Source organism: Sminthopsis crassicaudata, chromosome 4 (assembly GCF_048593235.1).
Source record: "Sminthopsis crassicaudata isolate SCR6 chromosome 4, ASM4859323v1, whole genome shotgun sequence".
Taxonomy (NCBI): Eukaryota; Metazoa; Chordata; class Mammalia; order Dasyuromorphia; family Dasyuridae; genus Sminthopsis; species Sminthopsis crassicaudata.
Window position 1 is genome coordinate 285548935 of NC_133620.1, and position 17271 is coordinate 285566205.

The following is a 17271-nucleotide window of genomic DNA, read 5'->3' on the forward strand; positions in this document are numbered from 1 at the left end:
TTCTTTTCTTTCATAGTTGTCGAAAGCCATCTCTGAGGTTATACTTGGAGCTGCTGCCATTTACTCTTTTTAAGGAGGGTATCTTTTTTTTTTTTAAAGTCCAGTCTGATATGTGGCTAGCTAATGACAAATTGCTATTCTAATTCTGCTAAGAAAGAACTTTTTCAAATAATCACATAATATTTTCTGTTACCTGCCCTTTCTTGTGATTGTATCAACTAGGCTAGGAAGGAAAGTAAATTGGTTAGGGGTATCCTGACCAACACCCTTACTTCCTTTATATAGATATAAGACAAAATGCAAAATGCACTGAGAATTGTAAAACAATTGGAAGGACAATGGAAGTGTTCCTGGAAAAGTTGGAATTCAGGTTTTAAATAATGGTTAGGAATCTAGCAGGTTAAGAAGGAAAGGGAGGGCATTTCAAGGACAAATAGCATTGTTAGCGAAATCATAGTGAGAGTACAATTCGGAGCATAAATACATGTACAGTTTAGAGCATGGAGTATATAGAGGGAAATAGTATAATGTAAAGCTGGAAAGGTAGAAATAGATTGTAGAGCCTTGAATGCTAAGCAAAGAAGTTTGAACTTTACTTGGTAGATAACAACAACAGGGAGCTTCTGAACATTTCTGAGCAAAAGAGTAATGTAACAATGTGTAAGAAAGATTTTTGGGGACAATTGTATAGAAAATGGGATAGAAATGGAAGAATATAGATGCAGGAAGACCTACAAGGAAGCTACTGCTATAATTTAAGTTTTAAAAACCCTGTATTAGAATCCTGGAGTCTCAGATTTGGAAGGAATCTCAGAAGTTATTGAATCCACAATATAGCTGAAAGAAATCATCTCAAGAAAATCCATGACAAAAAGCCTGTTTAGATTTCACCAGAAGATATATCCAGTGATGTCTCTTCCTTTAAAATTCATTCCCTATTATTGTCCTATAAGACATGATGAGCAGGTTGATTTCAGAAAAAAAACTGCAAAGACTTACATGAATTGATGCTGAGTGAAGAGAGCAGAACCAGAGGAACATTGTACACAATAAGATTATATGATGATCAACTGTAATAGACTTGACTCTTCTTAACAATGAGGCAATTCAATGGATAGACAAAAAAAAAACAAAAAACGGGGTGATAGAACTATGGAGACTGAATGTAGATCAAAGTATATAGTCTTTTCACTTTTTTTTGTTAAGTTTTTTTTTTCCATTTTGGTCTGATTTTTCTTGCATATGAAAAATGTGGAAATATGTTTAAAAGGATTGCACATATTTTGCTTATTTCAGATTGCATGCTGTCTTGGGGAAGGGGGAGGTAAAGGAAGGAAGGGAAAATATTTAAAACACAAAGTCTTACAAAAACAAATGTTCAAAGCTAACTTTACATGTACTTGGAAAACTAAAGTTGAAAAAAAATAAAATTAATTCCCTTCACATTTATCCTTCTATTCAAATGCCTTTTTTTTTTTAATATTTACTAACCTATACTTCCTTTATATCCCTCTATAAACTGACTTAAAATCTTGTCTTCATCAACTCTGGCCTTCATATTTGATATCCCCTCAAATACAATGGCTTGCTAGTTCCTCAATCTCACAAAGGATGTTAATTAGGATGAGTTTAGAAGTTAGTGAGTATTTGGAATTTCCTAAGAAGGGTTTGGATGTCCCTGGTGGTACATGTAGATCATTGAGAATGAGTGGTTGAGTCTAATTAATTGTGAATGAATTGGTTGGTTTAGAGAACTGTTTATCTTTGTTGTAAGTAAGGCCATCCTCCTGTGCTAGAGCTGTAAAAGTGAGTCTTTCTATCTGAAGTCTTTTTTTCCCCTTTTTACCCCTTTACCCTAGAGATCCAGCAGGAGTCCCTGGTCCTTGCAGTGATATAGCCTTGCAAACATGTTCTGGTACCTGAGATCTTAAAATAAAAGTTCTTATTACCACTAAAATGGATTACTTCTCTCCTAATGGTCACTGTCAAAATTCTAAAAGTAGTAGTTAATAGAACACTGCCTTCATTTGCATGACTGATCAATGCTTTCTGTTTAGCTTCTGCCATCTTTGGCCAACTAAAACTTCTCTTTACAAGGTCAATGATGGGATTGCCAAATCCAGTGCCTTTTCTTTTTTTCTTTTTTTTTTATTTAAAATTTTTTTAACTTTATAATTATAAAAATTTTTTATGACAGTATATATGCATGAGTAATTTTATCCCTTGTATTCATTTTTCCAAATTTTCCCCTCCCTCCCTCCACTCCCTCCCCTAGATGACAGGCAATCCCATACATTTTACATGTGTTACAGTATAACCTAGATATATGTGTGTAAATCCAATTTTCTTATTGCACATTAAGGTGTAAGTAACCTAGGTAGATAGACAGTAGTGCTAACAATTTACATTCATTTCCCAGTGTTCCTTCTCTGGGTATAGTTGTTTCTGTCCATCACTGATCAACTGGAAGTGAGTTGGATCTTCTTTATGTTGAAGATATCCACTTCAATCAGAATATATCTTTATACAGCATTGAAGTGTACAGCGATCTTCTGGTTCTGCTCATTTCACTCAGCATCAGTTCATGTAAGTCTCTCCAAGCCTCTCTGTATTCCTCCTGCTGGTCATTTCTTACAGAACAATAATATTCCATAACCTTAATATAACATAATTTACCCAACCATTCTCCAATTGATGGACAGCCATTAATCTTCCAGTTTCTAGTCAGTACAAAAAGGGCTGCCACAAACATTTTGGCACATACAGGTCCCTTTCCCCTCTTTAGTATTTCTTTGGGATATAAGCCCAATAGCAGCAATGCTGGATCAAAGGATATGCACAGTTTGATAACTTTTTGGGCATAATTCCAGATTGCTCTCCAGAATGCCTGGATTCTTTCACAACTCCATCAACAATGCATCAGTGTTCCAGTTTTCCCATATCCCCTCCAACATTCATCATTATTTGTTCCTATCATCTTAGCCAACCTGACAGGTGTATAGTGGTATCTCAGAGTTGTCTTAATTTGCATTTCTCTGATCAGTAGTGATTTGGAACACTCTTTCATATGAGTGGATATAATTATCAATTGGAGAATGGTTTGATTTCTTATAAATTAGGGTGAGTTCTCTATATATTTTGGAAATGAGACCTTTATCAGAACCTTTAACTGTAAAAATATTTTCCCAATTTGTTACTTCTCTAATTTCCTCTTCATTGGTGGAAAGATCCCCCTTTTCATTTGTAAGACTAACAATTTGATTTTCCTCTTTCCTTTTTCTGATCAGATTTACCAAAGGTTTATCTATTTTATTGGGTTTATTTATTAATTGGTTTTATTAATTCAATAGTTTTTTTTATTTTCAATATTATTGATTTCTCCTTTTAATTTTAGTATTTCTAGTTTGATTTTTGTTTGGGGGGTTTTAATTTGGTCTTTGTCTAGCTTTTTAAGTTGCAGGCCCAATTCATTAATCAAGAGAAGATTAATCTCCATTTTGTTCAAATAAGCCTCTAAAGATATAAAATTTCCCCTTATTACCACTTTAGCTGCATCCCACAGATTTTGGTATGATGTCTCATCATTGTCATTATCTTGGGTGAATTTATTGTTTCTATAATTTGCTGTTTCACCCAGTCATTCTTTAAGATGATATTATTCACTTTCCAATTACTTTTTGGTCTATTTACCCCTAACTTATTGAATGTAGTTTTTATTGCATTGTGATCTGAGAAGAAGGCATTTATTATTTCTGCCTTCCTGCATTTAATTTTGAGATCTTTATGTCCCAATATATGGTCAATTTTTGTATAGGTTCCATGAACTGCTGAGAAGAAAGTATATTCCTTTCTATCACCATTCAGTTTTCTCCAAAGGTCTATCATACCTAGTTTTTCTAATGTTCTATTTACCTTTTTAATTTCTTATTTGTTTTGTGGTTTGATTTGTCTAAATCTGAGAGTGCAAGGTTGAGATCTCCCACTATTATAGTTTTACTGTCTATTTCTTCTTGCAACTCTCTTAAATTTTCCTTTAGAAAGTTAGATGCAATACCACTTGGTGCATATATGTTTAGTAGTGTTATGGCTTCATTGTTTATGCTGCCTTTTAGCAGGATATAGTTTCCTTCCTTATATCTTTTAATTAGATCAATTTCTGCTTTTGCTTGATCTGAGATAAGGATGGCAACCCCTGCTTTTTTGGCTTTACCTGAAGCATAATAGATTCTGCTCCAACCTTTTACCTTTACTATGTATCTCCCTGCTTTAAGTGTGTTTCCTGTAAACAACATATTGTAAGTTCTGACCTTTGATCCAGTCTGCTATCCGTCTCCGTTTGATGGGAGAGTTCATCCCATTCACATTTACAGTTAAAATTACTAATTCTGTATTTCCTGCCATCATATTATCCCCAGATTATGCTTTTTTCCTTTGACCCCCCTGAACCCCTTCCCCAGTATTTAATTTATAGATCCCACTTGTAACGCACAGCCCTCCCTTTTTAGTATCCCTCCCCCTTCCTTTTAAGACCCTTCCCTTTTCTTGTCCCTTCCCTTATTCCCTTTTTCCTTTTCCCTTTTTCTCTCCCCCCTTTTAATGAGGTGAGAAAGAATTCTCTGAAAAACAAATATGTCAATTATTTACTCTTTGAGCCTAGTCTGATGAGAGTAAGATTCACACAATGTTTCTCCCCCTCTCTAAATTCCCTCAGATGTGGTAGATTTTCTATGCCTCTTCCTGGGATGTAGTTTCCCTCTTTTTATCACTCCTTCCCCTTTTTCTGATACTACCCCCTTCCCTTTACTACTCCACTTTTTTTATATCAGTAAAATCAAATTATCCATTCAGACTTTCTGTATATCCACAACAGAGATACAGTTCTCAAGAGTTCTTTTTACCTTTTTCTGCTTCTCTTCAGTCTTGTGGATGTAGATCAAATTTTTTGTTTAAATCTGGTTTTTGCTTCTAATCCTTGTGGTTTTTATCAGTCCAGCGTTATTTTTGAGACTGATTTAACTAATTGGTAATGAGGGAAGAAGGGAGCTTACAAATTCGAGTATATCTTGTCCGTCATCTTGGCTCCGCCCAAATCCAGTGCCTTTTCAAAGTCTTGATCTTCCTTAGCCTTTCTGAAATATCTGATACTGTTGACCAAACTGCTTTCTATATAATCTCTCCTCCTTTAAAAGCTTCTATAGTACTGCTCCTTCTTAGTTTTCTTTAAATTTTCCAATCTCTCCTTCTCTGGGTTATAGTTTTCTTCTTGTTTTTTAAGTTTTTGTTGTTATCTTGTCATGTCCCACTCTTTGTGACCTCATTTGGGGTTTTCTTGGCAAAAATACTGATATGGTTGTCTTTCCTTCTTTAACTCATTTATTGATGGGAAACTGAGGCAAACAGGATGAAGTGCCTTCCCCAGAGTTACCCAGCTAGTAAGTGTCTGAAGGCTGGAAATGAGACTTCCTGATTTAGAGTCCAATGCTCTATCTGTACTATTCAGCTGTCCTTATCCTTTAATAGTACAGCCCAAAGCTCTGTTCTGGATCCTTTTTTCTCTCTACATTCTCTTTGTTGTTCATTGTTTCTATTCTTATGGTCTTGATTATCAATTAAGATAACAAATTATGTAATTTATCCATTGATTATAATACTGTAACAACTTTGAAAGACTTAAAAACACTGATCTATGTAATAATGAATGAAGACTCCAGTAGAAGGGTGAAAGTACTATCTATTTCTTGAAAGATAAGTGAAAAACTGTTAAATACAAAATGGGATGTACTTTCACAAAACATTTTAGTACAAAACAAATTTGTTTTGCTTGAATATAACTATTTGTTACAACAGAGAGATTTTTTGGTGGATGAAGATAATGATAGTGATGTTAAAGAAAGGAAAAGAGTGTCAATATGATACATTAAAAATACACTGATGAAAGCAGAAGGAAGTTCAGAATAACATACATACTAGGATCTAGGATAGTATTGATACTCCCATGCCAAAATTGACTATGCTTAAAAAGCAAACTATAGCATTATATGCCATCCTTTTTTTTTCCTATTCTGTGAATATGGAAATATTTATTTTTGGAGTATGACTGTAAAATATAAGATAAAAAGATATTTGTGTCAAAATTAAATAAAATAGATTAAAAAAAATAAAGACAAAACCAAATATATTTAGTTCCCCTTACGGATTCATTGCCGTAACACTTATTAGTACTGGCAATTCAATTCAGGGAGGTGTTAGTAAATATTTAACAGGTGTCTCTCCAGAAAATTAATGTAGGTTTGACACTTATAAAGTTTAATCTTAATGATTAATATATTAACATTTCTTAAATTTAAACTATCAACAAAACAAATCAGTCCCTAATTTATATTTGCTGATTTACCCATTGTCAGTGCTCACTGAAAATTTAACAATTGGCTTTCTTGATCTAGTTCAAGCTGGCTCTAGCATACTGCTGGTTTGAATAGCTAGAAGTGATGGCTGCTACTCCTCTCAAGAGTCTCAAGGGTAAAAGTAGTTTATAATCTCCCCATTTATGTATTTCTCTTGAACAATCAGCCTATTAATAAGCTAAATTTTTAGAAAAAGCATGGCATACAAAATGTTTGTGGCAGCTCTTTTTGTTGTAGCTAGAAACTGGAAGATGAATGGATGTCCATCAGTTGGAGAATGGTTGGGTAAATTGTGGTATATGAAGGTTATGGAATATTATTGCTCTGTAAGAAATGACCAGCAGGAGGAATACAGAGAGGCCTGGAGAGACTTAAATCAACTGATGCTGAGTGAAATGAGCAGAACCAGAAGATCACTGTACACTTCAACAACAATACTGTATGAGGATGTATTCTGATGGAAGTGGAAATCTTCAACATAAAGAAAAACCAACTCACTTCCAGTTGATCAATGATGGACAGAGGTAGCTACACCCAGAGAAGAAACACTGGGAAGTGAATGTAAATTGTTAGCACTAATATCTGTCTGCCCAGGTTACATGTACCTTCGGAATCTAAAGTTTATTGTGCAACAAGAAAATGGTATTTATACACATGTATTGTACCTAGACTATATTGTAACACGTGTAAAATGTATGGGATTGCCTGTCATCGGGGGGAGGGAATAGAGGGAGGGGGGGATAATTTGGAAAAATGAATACAAGGGATAATATTATAAAAAATATATATATAATAAAAAATTAAAAAAAAAAAAAAAAAAGAAAAAGCATGGCATAGCAAGAACAGTAATTAACAAAGTATTTCAGTCTCTCCTGCTAGAAAATTCTTCCTGGTTCTGAGGTGGCTTTCTTCAATGAGGTAACCCCACTTTATTTATGGTGATCTGCCAATCACACTTCTCAGATTCATGCTGGAGTCTCACTATAGGAAAAGTTATGGAGGTAGTCTGTTCTATAAAGGTAATTTAATTGCCCCTCTTTAAAGGGCTTCTTTTAAATTTTTTCCCACTAATTTTTATTCAAGCTTCACAAAACCAAAATACATACATGTGGGACAGTGACCTTTGCCCAAATTAAATCAGATAGTTTCAAGATAAAAAGCAAAAAAGGATTTATTATACAGTGAGAAAGGGCAACTCCTAACAGACAAGGTATCATCAGTAAAGGAGTGCAAAGCACAAACTGCAAAACACAAGATTATATTACCCTAAATGCAGAAGCACCCACCCCATCTTTTCTCCCATTGTCTGGGAAAGTCTAAACACAGAAAACTAAATACTCTAAACATAGAACAGACACAAAAGAATACTAGTAAATAACAAACTCTTTACCCACTAAGTACTTAAATGCTAATTAAAAGTTGAGGGGAACAGGAAGGGAAATGTTCATCCAAGACAAACAAACACCTGCAGTTTTTGGCTACAGCTCAACTTGTTATTGCAAAGTCTCAAGTCACAATTAGGCAAAGATGGAAGCTACATCCTTATTTGAGATCTTCACTCAGTTTATCCCATACACACACACACACACACACACACACACACACACACACACACACACACACACATATGCATTCCCTATTATTATTATTATTAGATATATAAGTTCAACATGTAGCTTTCAAACTGTCCTATTTTTCTGCATTTCCTAAAAATACATGTTTATGGTTGTCTGTCTGTCTCTCTCTAATTCTAATTCTCTTTTTTCCTCCAAGTCTTAGCAAAAATTCCATCTGCTGCAAGAAATCCTTCTCAATCTTAATGTATTCCCTTCAATATTATTCTCAATTTTTTATTATACATATAGTTTGTACGTAGTTTATATGTTGTCTCCCCTATTAAATTATGCTCTCCTTGAGAATAGATTATTATTATTTTTTTACATTCTCTGTATCCTTGCTGCTTTGTCCATTGGTCAGCATATAATAGTCACTAAATAAATGCTAGTTGATTGACTAATACATTGACTATGTACAAAATTGTATGTCTTATTCTAGATCTTGGATCTATTACCTTTACCTTTCTGCCAAGAGGTAGGTAGCATGGCATCTCATTAGCCCTTGGGAATTGTGGTTGATCTTTGCATTGATCAGAATCTTTTCAGTTGTTTTTCTTTATAATGTTGTTTTTATTGTATAAATTGTTCTTTTGGGTCCTGCTCACTTTATTCTGGATCATTCATACACATTTTCTTAGGTTACTTTGAAATACTCCATTTCATCATATTCTATTACATACATCCCATTCCATACATTTTAAAGTTATTCCTTAATAGAAAGTCACCTATTGATGAAGAAATCAACTTTTTTCATTACTTTGATTTATAATTAGTTTGATGATAGGAATAGAGTCTCTTCTAAGGAAGAGCTAGCCCTAAACTAAACCAAACTAATATATTCTCTTAAACTCTTCCAAGATATCTTGGGGCTTACTGGCTAGATTTCTTTCTTAAGAACCAGGCTTTAAACCAAAACCAATCTGATTTTGGCCACCAAATAGGTCCTAGGCCAAGCCCCATTTGATCATTGGTTGGATGATGATTGACTAAGATTGAATGTTAAGTAGAAGTCATTTTTCTTTGGCCAGAAACCCAGAAAGTCTTCTCCTCCCAGATTCATTCATTCATTTTTTTTATTTAGATTTTTTTGGACTAAGTGAAAGAAGAGATTCTTTGCTAAAATTACTGTCTAGCCTTAATCACTGAATGGGTACAGACTTTTCAAACTAGGCCTGTTGAAGATCTTAACTTAAAAAGGCCAAGATCTTCCATTCATCCAGGGCCATCTCCAGTTGTCTTGATCTTTGCTGGACCCAGATGACTCTGGAGGAGAGAGTGAGTTAGGTGACCTTGCAGAGCCCTCCCTCATTTAAATCCATTGACTTGTAAATTATGGCATCACTTCCCTGATGTCATGGTCCTCTTCGAGAATGAAGGACAAAAAACAAGTGAATAAATTGAAAAGACTTTTATCATTTAATAGCAGATAATCAAATTGTGCTTACCTTTTGATCCAGCAGTGTTTTTACTGGGCCTGTACCCCAAAGAGATCTTAAAGGAGGGAAAGGGACTCACATGTGCAAAAATGTTTGTGGCAGCCCTTTTTGTAGTGGCTAGAAACTAGAAACTGAGTGGATGCCCATCAATTAGAGAATGGCTGAAAAAGTTGTGGTATATGAATGTTATGGAATATTATTGTTTTGTAAGAAACTACCAGCAGGATGATTTCAGAGAAGATTGGAGAGACTTACATGAATTGATACTAAGGAAATGAGCAGAACCAGATCATTGTACATGGCAACAAGAAGATTATACAACGATCAATTCTGATAAACGTGACTCTTTTCAATGATGTATTTAACTTATACTTTAACACAGTGGTCCTTAAACTTTTTAAATGGAGAGCCAGTTCACTGACCCTCAGACTGTTGGAGGGCTGGACTATAGTAAAAATAAAAGCTCATACTCTGTCTCGATTCTCAGCCCATTTGCCATAATCCAGCAGGCCGAATCTGGCCCTCGGGCCGTAGTTTGAGAACCCCTGCTTTAACAAATTTAACACATGTATTAGTCAACCTGCCATCTGGGGGATGGGGAGGGGGGAAGGAGGGGAAAAGTTGAAACAAAAGGTTTTGCAATTATCAATGCTGGAAAATTACCTATGCATAACATTTTTGTAAAAATTCATTAAATTAATTAATTTAAAAATGATGAGATGATTGAGGCCAGTTCCAATGACCTTGTGATGAAGAGAGCCATCTATATCCAGAGAGAAGACTATGGGAACTGAGTGTGGCTCACAACATAACATTCTCACTTTGTTGTTGTTCACTTGCATTTTGTTTTCTTATTTTCTTTCCTTTTGGATCTGATTTTTCTTATTCAGTAAGATAATTGTATAAATATGTTTATATATGAGTGAAAAAGGGAAATTGAGGACTTCTCAGAATAATAACTGTGGGTAATTCAAGACTCAGCACCAAGGATCATTAAGGCTCCAGGAAGAAGAGCAAAAGACTTGTTCTTCTAGCAAAAATACCTTAGATAACTCCCTTGACCTTTACTTAATGGCTTAGAGAAGAACCTGATTAATTGTTTAATGGCCTGGAGATATTCAAGAAGTCTCCAAACTAGCTATCTCTATTTGTTGATTGAGGAAGCCTGAGGTAAACTAAGTCTCCTTGGTTATTCTAGAAACCTTTTAACCCCTTTGGCTTAATTGATTACTTACCTTTAAATAAATTTCCTTATTGTGAAGGATTATGTGGTTTCTCATAAAATCATTAACTAAAGTAGATTGAACCTATAATCTAAATTTTAGTTTATGAAGGTCTGATGGGTTTGGGAAAAATGAAATTCTTTTTACAAGCCTTATAAAAGAGTGCTCCTACTAGCTCAAACACACCTGCAAGCATTTGCAAATATAACAAACTAACTACCATAAACTTAGGCAAACATACCTACAATAAGTCAACTATATTGGCTTGACTAGAATTTAGCAAACCTTTGCTACTTCCATCTAAGCAGGCAGTGAAAATTAACCAAATGAGGAGAGGGGGTCATGAGTTTCTGTGTTTTTTGTAAAATCGGCTCTCCTCTCTCTGAGACTCTAGTGAGTGCAATGCCCACTTCTAGTGAAATTCTAATAAAGCTTCTGTTCTTCAATTTGAGAAATCTCTTGAGTAGTAATTTTGAGTTAGCAGTTGCCATCCCACATACATATATTGGATTTAACATCTATTTTAACATGAATAATATATTGGATTGCTTGCCATCTAGATTAGGGGATGGGGGAAGGAGGGGAAAATTTGGAACACAAAACTATGCAAGGGTCAATGTTGAAAAATTATCTATGCATATGTTTTGAAAATAAAAAGCTTTAATATTAAAAAAGCAGATTATTTAATAGAATAAGTATTCATAAGATTATAAGATTTTTCAAAAGGCTAAATTGTCCCATCTACAGAAAGGGAGTTGACTGAAGGCTAATCCCCTTTTCTATCAGAATGTGGGAGTTCATGAGGTGAAGTCTAGTTTTGGGGCTCCCAGTACGGGAACCAAAAATATAATAAGGTTTAGGTTTTGGGGTTCCCTTTAGTAGAGAACCAAAAATGATTAGGGAACCAAAATGATATTGGGGTTTCTGGTGGTCAGGGAGTTAAATGATAAAGTCTAGTGGCAGGTTTGGGATTCAGGGAACCAAATGGAGACCCCCCTTGGGATTCAGTGTGAGTAGGGAATTTTGGGGAACCCCCTTCTGGTGGTGCAGAAATTCTCTGTAAAGGAATTTGCAAACTGGAAAACCTAGATAGATAAAAGGTTTATTATGGGAATTGGGAAGTAAGGTTAGAAATTCCAACAAAGAAGCATAAAGTCTCATTAGGGAAATAGGTGAGGATGAAGGGAGGATGGCATGGAAAAGAATATTCCAGGGGGCAGAGGCTTCCTTGGCATAGCCTGGCATGTTTAGAACCTCTGAAAAGAGAGGACTTTGGATTGGCTCTGTTATAATGGGAGCTTTGGCTACAGGCTGAAGGGGCTAGTGGATGGAGTCCCAGGTTGGCTCATCTATAAGCTGGGTTTTAGCTTGAGCTGGAATTTGAATAGAATTGAATGAGTTTCTTTAATTGAATAGGGTTGGAATTCTTTTGCTCAGAACTGAAACAACTCCACCTAGATAACAGACTGAAGCTGTCTTGTTTCCCTGGGGTGGGGTTCTTCTCTGAGGCAGAGTTAAAGATTTTCTCCTTCAAGGAGTTTTAGAGTTTCGAGGTCCCTTCTTCAGGAGTGATCAGAGATTAAGTTCCCTTTCTGACAGCTGGGGAAAGGTTAGCCAGAAGTTAAGCTAGAGTTTAAGTTGACTAATGAACTGTTATAAGAAGGATAGGGAAAGTGACTGCTCATTATATGTTTCTCTTGATCAATATACTTTCTGGTTACAATAGGTTCTAACTGAAGAAAAAAAACCATTTGGCATAGGATTAAGAAAGTCTGGGAGCACTCTATGCGGATGATATGATGGTATACATAGAGAATCCCAAAGATTCAACTAAAAAGCTATTAGAAATAATCCACACCTTTAGCAGGATACAAAATAAATCCAAATAAATCATCAGCATTCTTATATGTCACTAACAAAGTCCAACAGTTAGAGTCACAGAGAGAAATTCCATTTAAAGTAACTACTGATAGTATAAAATATTTAGGAATCTATCTGCCAAGGGAAAATCAGAAACTATATGAGCAAAACTACAAAACATTTTCCACACAAATTAAGTCCAATCTAACCAATTGGAAAAATATTAAATGCTCTTGGATAGGGTGAGCAAATATAATAAAGATGACAATACTACCTAAATTAATCTATTTATTTAGCGCTATACCAATCAGACTCCCAAAAAACTATTTTAATGACCTAGAAAAAAATAACAACAAAGTTCATATGGAAAAATAAAAGGTCAAGAATTTCAAGGGAATTAATGAAAAAAACAAACAAACAAAAAAAACAAATGAAGGTGGCCTAGCTGTACCAGATCTAAAATTATATTATAAAACAGCGGTTACCAAAACCATTTGGTATTGGCTAAGAAATAGACTAGTTGATCAGTGGAATAGGTTAGGTCCAAAGATCAAAATAATTAGTAACTCTAACAACCTAGTGTTTGACAAACCCAAGGACCCCAGCCTTTGGGATAAGAACTCAATGTTTGACAAAAATTGCTGGGAAAATTGGAAATTAATATGGCAGAAAGTAGGCATTGATCCACACTTAACACCGTACACTAAGGTCAGGTCAAAATGGGTTCATGACCTAGGAATAAAGAATGAGATTATAAATAAATTAGAGGAGCATAGGATAGTTTACCTCTCAGACCTGTGGAAGAGGAATGAATTCATGACCAAAGAAGAACTAGAGATCATTATTGATCACAAAATAGAAAGCTTTGATCATATCAAATTGAAAAGTTTTTGTACAAACAAAATCAATGCAGATAAGATTAGAAGGGAAACAATAAACTGGGAAAACATTTTTACAGTCAAAGGTTCGGATAAAGGCCTCATTTCCAAAATATATAGAGAATTGACTCTAATGTATAAAAATCAAGCCGATCTCCAATTGATAAATGGTCAAAGGATATGAACAGACAATTCTCGGATAAAGAAATTGAAACTATTTCTAGTCATATGAAAAGATACTCCAAATCATTAATAATCAGAGAAATGCAAATTAAGACAACTCTGAGATACTATTACACACCTGTCAGATTGGCTAGAATGACAGGGAAAGATAATGCAGAATGTTGGAGGGGATGTGGGAAAAAAGGGACACTGATACATTGTTGGTGGAACTATGAATGCATCCAGCCATTCTGGAGAGCAATTTGGAACTATGCTCAAAAAGTTATCAAACTGTGTATACCCTTTGATCCAGCAGTGCTACTACTGGGCTTATATCCCAAAGAGATCTTAAAGAAGGGAAAGGGACCTGTATGTGCCAAAATGTTTGTGGTAGCCCTCTTTGTAGTGGCCAGAAACTGGAAACTAAGTGGATACCCATCAATTGTGTAATGACTGAATAAATTGTGGTATATGAATATTATGGAATATTGTTCTATAAGAAATGACCAACAGGATGATTTCAGAAAGGCCTGGAGAGACTTACATGAACTGATGTTGAGTGAAATGAGCAGGCCCAGGAGACTGTTGTATTCTTCAACAACAATACTATAGGATGATCAATTCTGATGAATGTGGCCTTCTTCAACAATGAGATGAACCAAATCAGTTCCAATAGAGCAGTAATGAAATGAACCAGCTACACCCAGCAAAAGAACTCTGGGAGATGACTATGAACCACTACATAGAATTTCCAATCCCTCTATTTTTGTCCACCTGCATTTTGGATTTCCTTCACAGGCTAAATGTACATTATTTCAAAGTCTGATTCTTTTTGTTCAGCAAAACAACTGTTTGGACATGTATATACATATTGTATTTAATTTATACTCTAACATATTTAACATGTATTGGTCAACCTGCCATCTGGGTGGGGTGGGGAAGGAGGGGAAAAATTGGAACAAATGGTTTGGCAATTGTCAATGTTGTAAAATTACCCATGCAAATATCTGGTAAATAAAAACTATTAAAAAAAAAGAAAGAAAGAAAGAAAGAAAGAAAGTCTGGGAGAAGCTAACTAGTCAGGTGATCTGCCTTATCCAATAAAATTCAAAACAAGTTTGTGTAATTTTTCCAATTCCTCTTTTTTTTGGAGGGGTTATAAAAACCATAGCTACAAATCACTTGTTGTCTAAGGAATCAGGTGACCTGATTTGATATGCAAATGCTAGCTTTGAAAATTAAATCATAACTGTCTGATAATTTTGTTCTTAGTTTCCTTTTTATCATCAGTTTTAACAGTATAGTTTCCCATGCTTCATCAAGTTAAGGTGTCAAACTTATAAAAAGATCTGCTCATACTGTAGATCTTTGCTATCTCCTTTTTTTTTTTTTTTAAGGATTAGCCAACCTAAGGACTTCTTTCTCTTCCTCTTGGCTAAATGTGAATTCCATTTGTCTTTCCTCTTATTAATTACTCATTCAGTATGACTTCCTTCTGATAGGGGTTGAGGTCCCTTTAAGATTTCCTTTCTGATTTCCTAACTCCCCTGGCTGACCTTTGATTCACAAATCCTGGTCAAAAAGTACCCTTTTGAATATCCAGGCCCAGCGCCCACGGGATCTGAGCTGGCTTGGGTTTTCTCAGCCCCCACAAACAGTTTCTTCCTTATCTGAAAAGCCCGCCAGGGGCTTGGGACTCCACCCACCTTCAACATCACCAAGAGCCCCCCTCCCCCCCCCCCCCCATTATAAAAAGGCAACGCTAGACGCCATGCTTTAGCAGAAGTCCTAAGTATGGCATCCTTATACCAAGGGTTTCTACCCACTGGACCTAATCCGGTGCTTCTCTCTCTCTACCTCAACTTTACTAACTAAACTTTACTTCTAAAATCCCTATAATAAACCTTTTTATCAATCTAGGTTTTCGGGCCTGTAAATTCATTTACAGGGGACACTGCACCTCCTGGGACTATCTTACTATCTTTGTGCCGACTAACAGGGTTCCCCCTTTCCTATCTCTCATCACTTCTGTGTTGTATCTTCTTGAGCTTGAGAAACTATTTCCAGGTAAATAAAATAGCAACCCTTTGTAACCTATGATGGATGTCTATGACAAATTTTTTTAATGCCATGAAATGAATTTCTATTATACTATTGTTATAGTTTTTTTTAGTTTTTTTATTTTTTAAATAAATGCATAATTTTCAACATTGGAATTTGTGTTCCAAATTTTTTCTCCTTCCTTTCCCCTATCTCTCCCCTTTGACAGCAAGTAATATATGTTAAAACATGTGTAATTCTTCTATACATATATAATATTCTTTTACAGCTATTACTATCCCAAATCTACCACTTCTGGTTGCCTTTTTTACAACTTCAATATGATTATTAATAATTTTAATTTCTCCCTTTGAAAACTGCTTATTTGCAATCTTCTTCTATTGGAGAATGACTCTTATTCTTATAAAATTAAATAATGGATTTTGTTTGGGCAAAACCTGTTAATATTTTATAGAATTCCTTAACCATAATTGTCCATTAAATTTTCTGAGTACAACACCCTGGATTCCCTGCTAAACATCCCCACATGGATGTCCTAACAGCAGTTCAAAATCAAGTTGTCCAGTATAAATCCCTGCCTTATTATCCCCAGAATATAAGTATTCAAACTTCTCCATTTTAGTTACTTACTTACTGATCAGTTGATCAGATGTCTGTTCTATGACATTCTGGATTCCAAGGAAGTCAATAACACTCATATCTGTCATAATTTTTTAGAATAAAACTGGTGAGACAAAGGAAAAGAATCCTGAGTTAATGATTTGGTTTTAACTTATGTTATATCACAGTTCTTTTATTGTCGTGACTCAGTTTCCCTAATTATCCTGACCCAGTCCTGCCTTGTTCTGCTTCAATTTATAATTGTCAGTTCAAAGCTCAGTCCTGCAAAACCTCCCCTCCCTCTTTATCAGAATACTTGATAAGGATGAAATATCTTATATTTTAGAATATCAGATTGCCTCTCTCCATCCCAAGCTACCAGAATGTCAGATACCATCTTATCAAGATGCCTCCCCCCATCTCCGGAGGCTCACCCCACCCTGTCAGAGTCCCTTTGCCACTCTCAGCACCCAGACTCCGCTCCTGTCTCAATCTACCCCCTGTGTCTGAGCCATGTGTATATAGGTCATTGAGAACTCATATTGTTGACTGGATTCTTGGAGAGGATAGTCTCATTCAGCCCTGAAACCAAACCATGGATACATTTGATCCTGGTAAATCTCTCTCTTTTAAATAAATTATTAAATATTGTCTTATCTCTATCTAATCAGACTCCTCCTCCTAGAGAGTGGGCTTGTGGGAGCTCCTTAAAAGTATGCTCTTTCAAAGGTGTGAATCTCATGGAATTCTAGTAAATACATTACTGAACTAAAGAATTCTTAAGTACCATGCTGAATTAGATAATTATATCTATTCCAGTGACTTAGCACTTTGTAAGAATCCTAACAAGAAAGTTTCTGGATGATCATTAATAATAGCATATTATTAATAAAAAAGATGTCTGTTTGGTTGTCTCTTTTAGAGCAAAGACAAATTATGGAACACTCAATGTTTATATGCCCTTGAAAGAGTAGGTATAAGTGAAAGGCAGTAGATAGAGCACAAGCCCTCAAGTCAAGAGCACCCAAGTT